Source organism: Myotis daubentonii, chromosome X (assembly GCF_963259705.1).
Source record: "Myotis daubentonii chromosome X, mMyoDau2.1, whole genome shotgun sequence".
Lineage (NCBI taxonomy): Eukaryota > Metazoa > Chordata > Mammalia > Chiroptera > Vespertilionidae > Myotis > Myotis daubentonii.
Window position 1 is genome coordinate 57,141,075 of NC_081861.1, and position 14,814 is coordinate 57,155,888.

The following is a 14,814-nucleotide window of genomic DNA, read 5'->3' on the forward strand; positions in this document are numbered from 1 at the left end:
AGGCCATAGTAATCAAAACAGCATGGTACTGGCATAAACCCAGAACAGAGATCCCATAAATAAACCCATACATATATGGTCAATTAATATTTAACAAAGGAGGCAAGAACATACAATGGAGTAAAGACAGTCTCATCAATAAATGGTGTTGGAAAAATTGGACTGGTACACGAAAAAAAAAAAAAAGAAAGAAACTAGACCACCAACTTACATCATACACAAGAACAAACTCAAAATGGATAAAAATACTTGAATGTAAGAAGTAAAACCATAAAAATCCTAGAAGAACACATAGGCAGTAAAATCTTGGACAAATCTCATAGAAATATTTTTTCTTATGTATCTCCTCAGGCAAGAGAAGCAGAGGAAAAAAATAAACAAATAGGAGACTATATTAAACTAAAAAGTTTTTGCACAGCAAAGAAAACCATCAACAAAACCAAAAGAATGCAGGAACTGTTACAATACAACTGAAGTGTTTTATTGTCGTTCCCCTGCTTAAAGCAATTGATGCATAACTATCTCTTTCTAGCACAATTCCATAGCTAGGCAGAGACACTTGGCCTCAAACATGGAGAGAAAAAAAATATCGGCAGACCAAGAGGGCACAGCTGACTCCTCCCCGGACACCGACACCACCATCAAGCACGGCCCTGATGGACCCTTTGATCCAGCCCTTCAACGCGCTGATGCTTCAGGAAACCCGTCGCCAATGACACCGCCTGCTAGCCAGATCAACAAGGACAACCAAACCACCAACTTGAGGACAGCTGAAATCCCTTGGCTGAAGAGGCCAGCAACCTTCTACAGCAGTGATTCCCAAAGTGGGCGCTACTGCCCCCTGGTGGGCGCTGCAGCGATCCAGGCGGGCGGTGATGGCCACAGGTGCATTTGTTTTAACTTTTTTTGTATTACCTTTCTATTCTGAGTTCAATAAATAGTTTCATAATTTCAAACTTCAATGTTTCTAATTTACACCTTTCTTTACTATATTTTACGAAAAAGGTAGAAACATTAATACATATATCTTTCTGTTTAATTGCTATTAAAATTTAAAAAATAATAATTTCCAGGGGATGCTGAGTAATATTTTTTCTGGAAAGGGGGCTGTAGGCCAAATAAGTTTGGGAACCACTGTTCTACAGGAACAAGGCTCCTTGTGCACTCCATCCACTATGTTTATTGCTATGCTCCCTATCATTGCTTGTCAGTCTTCTTCCGAGTCTTTTTTTTAATATATTTTATTGATTTTTTACAGAGAGGAAGGGAGAGAGATAGAGAGTTAGAAACATTGATGAGAGAGAAACATCGATCAGCTGCCTCCTGCACATCTCCTACTGGGGACATGCCCGCAACCCAGGTACATGCCCTTGACGGGAATCGAACCTGGGACCTTTCAGTCCGCAGGCTGACGCTCCATCCACAGAGCCAAACCGGCTTCGGCTCTTCTGAGTCTTAAACAACCCAATCCAAGAGGTGGCTGCTGATTTACACAAGCTATCATTTAAAAAATAAAAAAGGGGGAATTTGCCAGAAGCCAGTCCACCCTTGCTGCTTGACACAGTCGCTGCAGGGAAGAAACATCTGCACAGCTTATGTTTCAAGGGACCTGGCGTATATGGCAAATGTTTGCTCCCCCTCTTAGCACTATGTGTCTTAAACAGGACACCTCCCCGAGAAAGGTTGTTTCTCCAGGTGAGGATTTTTCCCTGGAGTTAAGGAGGGAATAAAACCCCTTAACTAAGTGCCAGGCAGGTAATTAATCACTTTAACTATGAACAATCACACTTAAGCTACATAATCTTTACTTAGGATAATATCTTTCAGTTACTTCCTTGTAGCTTAATAGAACAATAGAGTAACTTTGGAATGGAGATAAGAAATGCCCTAACCTTTGGGATAGAATTGATAGGATTAAAATCAACTGGTATAAATACAGATGTAACAAGACAATAAACATAGAACCTGGCTGGAGATCCTGGCTAGAGAACCTGGCTAGAACCTGGATAGGCTGCTGATCAACTGAAAACAACAACAAAAAAGACAACTCACTGTACAGGAGAACATATTTGCCAATGATAAGGAATTAAAACCCAAAATTTATAGAACTCAACATCAAAGAAACAAACAATACAATTAAAAAATGGGCAAAAATCCTGAACAGACACTTTTCTAAAGAGGACATACAGATAGCCAATCAACATATGAAAAGATGCTCATCATCACTAATCATCAGAGAAATGCAAATTAAAACCACAATGAGATATCACCTTACAACTATCAGAATGGCTATCATCAATATATCAACAAACAAGTGTTGTCAAGGTTATGGAGAAAAGGAAACCCTCATGCACTGTTGGTGGGAATGTAGATTGGTGCAGCCACTATGAAAAACACAGAGATTCCTCAAAAAGTTAAAAATGTAACTGCCTTATAACCCATTAATTCCACTTCTGGGAATACATCTGAAGAAACTTGAAACACTGATTCAAAAGAATATATGCACTCTTATGTTCACATTTGTTATAAAAATTCCCTCTTTTGTTCATCCACAGGACGTTTTAGTTTCATCTTCCAGATAATGGAATATAATTTTGTTAAGTTTCATACAGCAATCAGAAAAACTGTATGGTAATGCAAGTTCATTTGCTTGGTATACCCAAGCTAATTCAACTGCCATTATTTTTAACTGAGTGTGGTGTCTTTTCAGAAAATGTGTGTGTGTGTCAGGGCAGGGGCGGGCATACTGATTTAGAAAAAAGTGTCTATAATTGGAAGAGTCAATCTTTATATGTGCTTCCACATCACCTTCTCTACCATTCCTAATTCTAGATTATTTTCTCCATATTGTGCAATATGTTCTGTTTTAGCATTTACTTTCCTAAGTCTATTTTGATATACCCTTCCATCTGTCATTAAAATAGCACAGTAATTTAGTCTTCTTTTTTAGTGATGTCTGGGTCATGCAGCCCTTGATATTTTAATTGTTCCCATTTTCATTATCTGCACTTTTAAAAAACAAAATCACTATATTCACAATGTTAACAATTAAATAGTACTATCTCAATTAAAAGCACAATGGTTAATCTACCAGCAGAGTTAAAGACAGAATGTTATTGCTCATGTTTACAACACACACTTATGATGCATCACTGGGAGTGATGAAACAATAGATGATCCATTATTGTGAACCACAAAATGCAATTTCCAACATCAGCCGTGTAGAAAAACTAGCAACAGGGTCTAGAAAAGATGGATCATCTATGCCTTATACACTTAACACTAAAAACAATGTTGCTTTTTTTAAAAAAAAAAACATACACACAATGTTGCTTTCATTCCCCAATTTGGGGGCCGCCTTATGGATTTTGTACTTCAATCTTTTGCACCCACTGCCAAAACTATAACTTTTCACATTCTGGGAAGGGATTTCCCATCATACAAGGTTTTAAGTGCTAAAACCAAGATGATTTTCAGGAAAACTTCAATGGTCAGTGACCATTATTGCAGCCCAAGTGGGGAGAGGAGGAGAAACTTCACGCAGGGGGCGGGTTGGCTTGGATTGTTTGAGCACAAGAAATTTGAGGTGGGTGTTTTTATGGTGGTGGAAGTACCAGCAGTAGACTACTCAGGGTACAGATGCCTGAGTCAGGTGAGGACATCTTCAGTGGAGGAGAAGGGATGGTGTCTTCAATTAGAAATTATCTACATACAGGTGATTGGTGATTGCATAAAGGAATATTGGGCACATGAGTAAATATATTAAGGAAATTGGGAAACAGGTTTCTCACTGTTGGGGAAGGGAGTTACAAATATGAAAATGGAGAAAACTGGAATGAACTCAAGAGTGTTAGATTGGAATTGGAGTTATAATGGGAACAAATAATTTCCAAGGTGTTTAAAGATATTTGGGAACAAATTAGATGTTAAAAAAGTATGTTTGTGTGTGTACCCTAGCTCTGTTCACAGAGAGAACCTGGGAGCAGCAACACTTCAATAGAAGTGGGGTCACCTAGTGTCTCTATATCTTGCTTTCTAAATATGTTCCCTCAAGAAGAGCCAAGATGGCAGTGGAATAGGCAGACGCGTCCCAGGGCTTGTCCCAAAGCAAATGGGGTGAGCAGCTGAAACTAATAACACCCACCTCGAATTGGCAAAGTATACTCAGCTGGTGAGACAGTTTGCAGCCGGGAAGGGCAGAGTTCCCCTGGAAAGGTAAAAACCAGGGACCTGGGCAGGAAAGTTTGCCAGACCTCTGAGCCCAGAGGGTCAGAGGGAGACCGTGCAGCACACAGCCGCATTTCTTGGGACAGGCATAGCCCCTGACTGTGGAAAGGATATCTGAGGGACTGTTGGCGCTGGGGGATTTGAGATCTGGGTTCTGTAATTACGGAGGTCTGAGCCTAAAAGGGGGCAGCCTGAAGCGCTGACCAGACCATGCAGTGCTGGTAAGAGAGTAGCTTACAGAGACTCAGCCTTCCCCGTTCTGCAGCCGGCGTTTGTTTGTTTGTTTTCACTGAACCCTGTTCATAGGACATTTCGGATACAGACACTCAACTGTGCTGAAGAGCGGGAGAAGGTGCGAACGAGTGGAATCTGGGGAGAGAAGGGGGGGCCAGGAGAAGTGGCAGCAAATTGAGTGCTGAGTCACCCCTGAGCCCAGGACTTGGGCAGCCATTTTCTCTTGAGGCTATAACTCCTCCCTCCAGCCCCCAGGCAAGGAATACAGCCACACCCAGATTCCACCCTGAATTAGATGAAGGATTAAACAAATCTGATTAGTCCCTGGGAGTTAACAGGGTCTGGCCTATAGAGGGACTTTCAGTCCCAGCAATGACAACAACAACAACAAAAAAGCACAGACATTCCAGAAAACTGGGATCTTAAGCCAGCCAAAGGAATGACATTTCAATTTTTCATTTTTATTTTATTATTATTATTTTGTTAGCTTTTTTTTGCTTTTTTTCTTTGTTCTCTTTTATTTTGTTCCTTTATTTCCTACTTCTTTTCACATTATTTTTTCAACCATGTGAGCAGCAGACAAGTGAGCAGCGCACTCTTGTCCAGGGAGCATCAGCCCCGCGAGCAGCCTGCCTTGAGCCTAAGAGCAGCAGCCTCATGTGGCCTTCCCCTGTCCAAGGAGCAGCAGCTGTGTGAGCGGCCCGCTTCCCCGTCCGAGGAGCAGCAACCACGCAAGCAGTCTGACCTGTCCGAGGAGCAGCAGCTGCACGAGCAGTCTTCCTATATCTGAGGAGCGGCAGCCCTGTGCAGCCAGCCCCCATCCTAGGAGCAGCAGTTGCACAAGCATCTTGCCCTCGTCCAAGCAGCAGCAGCCGCATGAGCAGCCTGCCCAATCTGAGGAACAGCAGCTGTGTGAGCAGCCCGCCCCCATCCTCGGAGCAGCAGTTCTGCGAGCAGCCCGCCCCCATTCGAGGAGCAGCAACAACCCATCCTGGTCTGAGGAGCAGCAGCCACAAGAGCAGACTGCCCACGTCCGAGGAGTGGCAGCCCTGCGCAGCACGCACCAGTCCGAGGAGCAGAGCCACAACAGCCTGCACCTGTCCGACGAGAAGCAGCCGGTCCTAGGAGCAGTAGCCCCACAAGCAGCCCACCACATCAGAGGAACAACAGCAGCGTGCAGCCAGCCCCCATCCAAGGATCAGCAGCCATGTGAGCAGTCCACCCCAGTTCAAGGAGTAGCAGCTGCGTGTATAGCCTGCCCCCATCCAAGGAACAGCAGCCTCGTGATCAGCACACCCTCTGTCTGAGGAACAGCAGCTGTGTGTGAAGCCTCCCCCCACCAGCCAGAGGAGCCACCACAGCTGTGAACAGCACCCACCAGAGGAGCTGCTGCCAACTGAGGAGCAGCTGCTACCACAACTGCCCGAGGAGCAACCACAGCCCGAGGATCCACTGCCACCCAGGGAGCAGCCCCTGAATGACTCAACATCTAGATATGTCAGTGAGATCAAACATGGGTAGACAAAGAAACCCCCAAAGGAAAGAGAAGGAGGACTCACCAGAAAAGCAGCTAAGTGAAAGAGGCATGCAGCATGACAGAAAAAGAATTCAGATTAAGGGTCCTAGAGTCATAAACCGGATGGAGGAAAAAAATCAACAACTTATGCAAGAATCTAAATATGTGCCCTCATTAAAAGGAACCAGGGTTCCTTAAAGAAGTGTTTAATTCCAAATTTTGGAAAAGGAAAGTACAAGATGATTTGAGGATATTATGTGCTGGATAGCAAAGAAGTGCTCAAAGAAGAAAGGGAGCATATTCAAAGAACACAGAAAGCGGCTTGAGGAGAAAAATTCAAGCATTAAAACATATAACACTAGCCTTGCTAAGTGTGGCTCAGTTGGTTGGTGGGTTGTCCAATACACCAAAGGGTTGCAGGTTTGATTCCTCATCAGGGCACAGACCTAAATTGCAGGTTTAATCCCTTGTCAGGGCACTCTGGTACTGAAGGAAACCAATCAATGTTTCTATCTCACAACGTTTCTCTCTCTCTTTTTCCGTCCCCTCTTTCTAAAAAAAAAAAAAAAATCAATGAACAAGTCCTTGGGGAGTATTAAAAAAGACATAATAATAAAATATAGACAATTCAATTATACAGGGAAAAACGAATCCATGGCATAAATATATTATCAATAATTAAATTAAATTTTTATTTAATTATTAATAGAATTAAAGCTTTAATGAGGAATGGATATTTGCATAGTCTCAAATACTTATTAATTGCAGAGAGAGGTTTTTTTTACAGTGGGAAAGACTGGGAGACAACACCTTAATAAATGATCAAAGTAGAATAGCATAAGTAATAGGAAAATCCAAATTACACACTGCTAGGATGCAATGAGGCAAACACAGCATCACTTCTATAATATCCCTACATATAATCATGAGGAAACATCAACAAACCCCAAATCAAGGGCAATCTACAAAATAACTGGTCCACAATCCAAAAATGCCACGTCATAAAAGTCAAGGCAAAACTGAGGAACTTTTCTCAACTATAGAAGACTAAAGAGACATGACAACTGTGTGCTACACAGGGTTCTGTCCTGGATCTTTTTGCTGTGAAGGACATTATTGGAACAACTGGTGAAATTTGAACAGGATCTGAGGATTAGATTTTGATAAATCTTATTAATGATCATTTTCTGATTTTGATGGTTGTCTTGTGGTTATATAGGATAGAAACTTTCAACCGGTGTGTCTTAAGAGTTTTTAAAATATGCAATACCCGACTATTTAGTCAGGGGCACTGACCTCTTTTCCCTGCAGTGGTTCTCAACCTTCTGCCCCTTTAAATACAGTTCCTCATGTTGTGACCCAACCATAAAATTATTTTCGTTGCTACTTCATAACTGTAATGTTGCTACTGTTATGAATCATAATGTAAATATCTGATATGCAGGATGGTCTTAGGCCACCCCTGTGAAAGGGTTGTTCAACCACCAAAGGGGTCGCGACCCACAGGTTGAGAACCGCTGCTTAGAGTGTCAAATAAAAAAATGACAACAACCAATACAGCAATAGCCAACCGGTGTGAATGAATAAAAATTATACCTATTTTTTTTGTCAGATTAGTAAAAATATTTTTTTGGTGTGCCACAGAATTTTAGTAATTAGTTTATGTGTGCTATGAGATAAAAAAGGTAGAAAATCACTGATATAGGAGACTGTTCTTTTCTTAAGACACACACACTAAAGTAGTTGGGAGCTACAGAACATCATGTTAGCAACTTAGTTGCATATGGTCCAGGAAAAGAGAGGAATTCTTTGTTTTACTCCAGCAACATTTCTGCAAGTTTGCAATTTTTTTTTTAACAACAAAAAACAAGGATCATGTATTGTTTTCATTAGAAACAAAATAAATATGGGCTCATATTACAGATAAGAGCTGAAAGGACCAACTTTGGTTTTATAACAATGATGCCATTGGTGATCTTGTTGAGAGCAGATTCAGCAAATTGGAAAGGAAATTAAGGCGTCAGTTGAGGCGCTTGGAAAGTGCAGACAGTGAATATAGTACCCCCTTTGAAAATGTTTGTGAAAATGAGAAGAGGGAAGGGAGGATGTAGCTTAAGGGAATCAATTTGTAGGAGGGGTGTATATTTGGTTGTCTAATTATTGGAAAGAGAAACATAAAAGTAATTCATATTAATGATGAAAAAGGAAACCTCAATAAAGAAAATAGAGGATTCAAGGCCTAACAGTTCAGATGAAAAAGAGGAACACTTAACCTTTAGTTTGTCTGACTCTTCTGCATCGCCAAGACAATGCAAACACTCAATTCAATATTTTCAGGGGGCTGGGTGTAGAGGATATTCTTCCATAGAAAGGTCTTGCTATAAAGCTATAGCAAGAAGATGTACCAAACTACTATAAGTAATACATATCCCCAGAGCTATATCGAAATTATATATTTTGGTGTTTGAATTTGTCTTACAACCAGGACTTACTACTTATGTAATTATAAGAAAAATTATATTTAAAAATGGGAGGTAGGGATATGCTCTTAAATTTATTCACAAAATTGTTGTAGAGAGAGATTTACTTATCTGAAAATATGTCCACAACTACACATGCAGTAGAAGGGGAGGCAGATTAGAAACTATCCATAGCATCATCCCAATCAGGCAGAGTATGTCTGTCATGAGGCCCAGAGACCACAAGGATAATAGTAGTGGCAGCACAGGGTCTTGTGCCACATTTTCAGATGTAGAAAAATCCATCTGGCAGTTTTAAAGAACCCTTGTTTCTTCCTCATCCCTTCCTAATCTGTTCTCAATTGTGAGATTCAAGTTGAAATTCCAGTTCTCATCACCAGAGTGTAAAGAACTCTACGTCCTAATTTTTTTTTCAAGCATACCTTTTTAGGAGAGAAAATCAAAGCAATAGCCATTTTTATATGTTTAAATAAACGTTATTTTGTAGATCAGTTTTATGTTTAAGGCAAAACTGAGCAGAAAGTACAAAGTTCTCATATACCCCTTGTTCCCACACAGTCTTCCTCCACTATCAACAACCTGTCTCAAAATTCTACACTTGTTATAATCAATGAGCCTGAAGTTCATATTTTACATTGCCAAAGCAAAAGAAGAAAACATCTTAAAACTAATTTTACAAAGCAGTTTCTCAAACAGGAAGTATGCAATGAGCCTCCGTTTCATATACAATTAGGAAAAGGTTAGAAAGAGTAAAATGAGATCCCATTTGGAAAATCATTCTGAGGTCCTGTATGAACACTGTGCTTCCCAGTAATTACACCAGTAGTCAAAATAAAGATGTAACAAAACTCTGTATGATAAGTAATAGATGAATGGCATAGAAGCAGTTTCTCCTAGTAAAACATCATGTTAAAAAAATATGTATTGGTCTAAGAATGAGCCACAGGCCACCTTTATTAGAAGCAGCTGGTATATTGGTAAACTGCAACTTTTGAAAACTTACCCCAGACCTGATGAGGCTCAGGAATCTGTATTTTAAACAATGTCCCTGATAGATTCTGATGTTTCCTATAGTTTGAGATCTTCTAAAAAGATAATATCCAAGATTTAACTATTTTATACACTGTCATCTCTGATTCCAATGTCAATTGGTTTTGCCACTCAACTTTAAGTATCTGTTTCTGTTTTGGTGTATCTGGTAGGTAACCCAGACATGTAGCACATAGCAATTTGGCTATTAGGCAACAAGACAGGAAAGGGCCCTCCTTTTATGGGCTTACATTCACTTTTGGATACACGGAAAATAAACAATAACCAATGTAATTTCAATGGGTGAAGAGTTCCATGAAGAAAATAAAACAAGGAAATGAGATAGAAAATAATATCTATGGAGAGAGCAGTCAAGGATGTCTAGGGCTACCCAATTTACCTACTTCAAAGACCATCACTTACTTAGACTTACTTTATCACTAGAGAAGGCCATGCCATGTACATGACTTTTCAACTAAGACCTTGGCAACAAGAAAGAACTGTGTGGGCGTAAAGATCTTTTGCTATTAGACCCAGGAACAGTACATTCTGAGGGAGGAGGGAGCATGACTTGTTCCAGGAAAAGACAAAAACCAGTGTGACTGGAGCCTGATGGAAAAGGGGTGGTGGTGGTATGGGAGATAAGGTAGAAGGAAGGCTACTGCAGGGTAGGGGCAGTACTCAGGCCTGGCTGGCGGTCTTACCACATTTCCAATCAATATACTTTCTCAATATCTGAGACCACTGCAGCACAACATCTTCAACACTCTCACACCTCAATATTCTTAACTGTTTTTTTGGCTTTTTGTTTCTTTGGAAAAGTAGATATTATCACACAAGTTGTCGTCTATATGCTTCAACCACCAAACTTAACAACTTATCTGCATCAGCAACTATACTTTCTACTTTCTTTCTCTCCTGTGACAAACCTTCCTAAGGCAGCCCTTCTCTTTGCAATGGGTCACACACTCCAGGTCTGTGATTGTGTATTATCTCCCTTCTCCCTTGAGCCAGCAATATTCCTCTCTACTAAGTAATGAACATATGCATGAATAAACAAATACATGAACTCATGAAAGATTTGAGAATTAGGTAAGGGGGTATAAGAAAGAGGTGTCAATGTGATTCTCAGTACTCTGCCCCCATTATCGATGTGATAGGTAGTGATGTTAACAGGATGGGCAACACATAATGGCTCCTTTTTGGAAGGGACATGATGGGTCATCTTTATTTTTTAGTACCTGTGTACACCTCATAGAGATGTTAGGAATGCAGCAAGATATTTGGATCACAGACTGAGCTAGAAAGGGAAATGCAGGAATCATATGTGAGTGAATGCAATTGAAGATATAGGTATAGATGAGATAGCTGCCTAAGGAGACAGCATGATGTGACAGGGAAAGGTAGCCAAAAATGGGCGCCAAGGAACTCCCAACATTTGAACTTCAAGAGTCTTCAGTGAGCCCTAACCGGTTTGGCTCAGTGGAGACAGCGTTGGCCTGCAGACTCAAGGGTCCCAGGTTCAATTCCGGTCAAGTGCGTGTACCTTGGTTGCAGGCACATCCCCAGTAGGGAGTGTGCAGGAGGCAGCTGATCGATGTTTCTCTCTCATCGATGTTTCTAAAGAGTCTTCAGTGAGTACATGGCAGAGAATTAACAGCCAGGCTGTTTGTCTCCTGTTTCAGCTGTGCTCTTTCTTCTACAGGATGTTACATCTGGGATGAATCTCTTCAGGGTAGGCCCAGCCTTTGTGCCTAATAGCCCAAAACAGAATTCTGTGAACTAGCTGTTTATGGGTTCTACCCAATCTAGACAAGTAACCCTTCACTAGACTTATCCCTCCTTTTGTAATGGCCTGCTTCCCTGTGCATAAAACCCATGAGGATATAAGTCCCTTCAGTACCTGGGCACTATCATGCTCTTCACTATGTCCTCTGTAGCCCAGGGCAGATGTATTTAGCCTAAATGTCCATTAATTTAGCTCTAGTTGAATACATAGGTATGACAGAGAACATAGATGTGTCAGAGCACCATGCAGTCATTGCAGGGGCAGGCTGGGAGAGGTCAATGGGAGGGAGGAGGGAACATATGTAATACTTTGAACAATAAATATTTAAAATAAATAGATAAATACATAAATAAATGAAAGAAAGATGTAATTCTATACACAGTGGTGTGGAATTACATCTTAAGTATATTATTATGTAAAGCACATGAAAAGGGCAGAACAGTACGCTTCTAATTCTGTTCCTGTGGAAAATGTACTAATTAGGCAGAGCAGAATTATTCCAGCTCTGGCTGCCAACCATATGAGTGAGCCACTCTGGATATTCTATCCATTGAGTCTCCAGATTGTTATATCCCCAAATAAAACTATATGGAAGAGAAAAATGGCTCAGCTAAGCCCAGTTAAGCCACAGAATCATGAAAGATATTAATATTTGGTATTATTTAAGTTTGCCTCCTAAATTTTGTTATGGTTTCTTACATGACAGTAGGTAACTGAAACACCTTAGATTAATGTGGACACCTTAGACACTCTGGTCAACAGCCCCAGCTGAGCTCCCTCCTAACAGCCAGCATCTATTGCCAAAAGATCTAGCCCATTTAAGTCTTCAGATGCTCAACGCTCCAGCTGAGATTTAACTGCAACTTCGTAAGGGATGCCATGGAAAAACACCCAGCTGAGCCCAATAAACCCACAGAACTGTAAGAGTTGATGATGAAGACATAATAAAAAAAAATTGTTGTTTTACTAGTAAGCTACTAATTTTGGGCATTGCTTGATATGCAGCAATAAACAACCAGGATTCTATAGAAAGTGAAACAAGTTAGTGTGTAGACTTAAAAGGTTTTTATATACATATAATGAAACACATGTATTTTATATTTATAAATATGTTTAGTGGAATCAAATGATGTATACTATTCTGATTTTCACTTAAAATAAGTCTTAGTAATAGTAATAGGTTTTGTTTTTTGGTTGTTGTTTTTTGTTAATCCTCCCCCAAGGATATTTTTTTCATTGATTTCTTACAGAGAGTGGAAGAGAGGAAGGAGCAGGGGAGAGAGAGAGAAACACATTGATCGGTTGCCTTCTGAATGCTTCCCAACCGAGCTGGTGTTTGAACCTGCAACCCAGGTACATGCCCTTGACTGGGAATCAAACCCTGGACCCTCTGATGCTCTAACCACTGAGCAACAACGTCCAGGGCAGTCTTGGTAATAGCTTATGCCATTAAAAATGGTCTGAAATGTATGAAGGCTGTTCCATTTAAGTTTTAAGTAATCACATGATCCTATATAATAAAAGGCTAACATGCAAATTGTCCCTTCGACTGGGAGTTTGACGGGGAGTTCGACCAGGAGTTCTACCAGGGGGAGGGGTTGGCCCACAACAGCCCACAGCCCCTCCCTCTGGCCAGCCCCACCCCTGATCAGCCTCACCCACCCTGATCAGGGGCGGGGCTAGTCAGCCAACCTCCCACATCCCCTCTCCCTGGCCAGCTCAGCCCAGTCCTGATGGGGCAGGCCAGCTGGACACCACCCATGCACACATTTGTGCACTGGGCCTCTAGTATAAATATAACTGAGTTTGCCTCCCTTTTTATTTATCCCATGCTCTCCCCAGAGGTAACCATACTCCTAAGATGGTGTGTCTTTCCACATGTTTACATACTTTTACTAAGTATGTATAAAACACATAAAATATATAATACTAATACATTATCCTATCTAATAAAAGAGAAACATGGTAATTGGCGTACAACCGCTACCCTTCCCATTGCCTAATCAGGGCAATATGCAAATTAACTGCCAGCCAAGATGGCGGCCGGCAGCCAGGCAGCTTAAACTGAACATGAGGCTTGCTTGCTTCAGTGACGGAGGACTGCAATGTTCCCCGCCTGCCTTGCCGGCCTCTGAGCTTGCAGTTTAAGAAACATTGTAACAAATATAGAAGCTAAACAAAACCCCAGAAACCAGCTTTCAGCAAGTCGAGCCGGGATCTCAGAGCTGGAGTTGATACAGAGTTTCGATTATAGAACTGAAACAAACCAGAAACCTACTTTCAGCAGCTGAGGCCTCAGAGCTGGAGCCAAGCCTCAGAGCTAAAGTTGGCCCAGAATAAAAAAAAGAAGAAAAAGAAGAAAGGAGCAGTTGGGAGCTTCAGTCCCAGCCTGAAAACAGCCCTCAGCCCCTCACTCAGACTGGCCAGGCACCCCAGTGGGGACCGCCACCCTGAAGGGTGTGTGACCAGCTGCAAACAGCCATCATCCCCTCACCCAGGCTGGCCAGGCACCCCAGTGGGGACCCCCACCCTGATCCAGGACACCCTTCAGGGCAAACCAGCCAGCCCCCACCCATGCACTAGGCCTCTATTCTATATAGTAAAAGGGTAATATGCCTCCCAGCACCGGGATCAGCGGAGCTGAGAAGCCTCCTGGCACCGGGATCAGCGTGGCAGGGGGCAGCGCCCAAACCCCCTGATCACCCTGTGGCTCTGTGTGTGACAGGGGGCGGGGCCACAACCTCCCTATCGGCCCTGCTCTGTTCCTGACAGAAGAAGGCGCCCCAACCCCCTGATCGGCCCTGCTCTGTGCCTGATAGGGGGGAGCTCCCCAACCCCCTGATCACCCTGCAACTCTGTGTGTGATAGGGTGCGGTGCCCCAACCCCCCCACCCCACGGGCCCTGCTCTGTGTGTGATGGGGTAGAGCCATAACCTCCCCATCGGCCCTGCCCTGAGTATGACAGTGGCGGCACCCCAACCCCCTGATACACCCTACTCTGTGAGTGACAGGGGGAGCTCCCCAACCCCCTGATGGACCCTGCTCTGTACATGACAGGGGGCAGTGCCCCAACCCCCTGATTGGCCCTGCTCTGTGCATGACAGGGGGTGGCACTGCAACCTCCCCATCGACTCTGCCTTGAATGTGACAGGGAGCAGTGCCCCAACCCCCCAATCGGCCCTACCCTGAGCGTGACTGAGGGTGGCATCACAACCTCCCAATCTGCCCTGCTCTGTGCATGACAGGGGGTGGTGCCCCAACTCCCCAATCAGCCCTGCTCTGAGCCTGACCAGGGGCTGCACCTAGGGATTGGGCCTGCCCTCTGCCACCCGGGAGCATGCCTGAGCCAGCAGGTCGTTATCTCCCTAGGGGTCCCAGACTGTGAGAAGGCACAGGCCAGGCTGAGGGAGGGACCCCGCCCCCCCGAGTGCACAAATTTTTGTGCATTGGGCCTCTAGTATAATATATAGTGTAATATAAAAATATATATAAATTATTTTTGGACATGTAAACATCTTAATAATGTTTACATTTTCAAA

General features: G+C 42.6%; 1 protein-coding gene and 1 non-coding gene across 2 annotated transcripts in view; one reads left to right on the plus strand and one right to left on the minus strand.

The window, feature by feature from the left end:
• The window catches only part of LOC132223332 (protein BEX2-like), a 119,166-nt gene that overhangs the window by 44,094 nt on the left and 60,258 nt on the right, over window positions 1-14,814 (minus strand). The gene's annotated exons all lie outside the window — the stretch shown is intronic.
• LOC132225374 (small nucleolar RNA SNORA63) lies at window positions 448-573 on the plus strand. Its single transcript, XR_009450889.1, has one exon. It is a non-coding gene; the product is annotated as a small nucleolar RNA SNORA63 (small nucleolar RNA).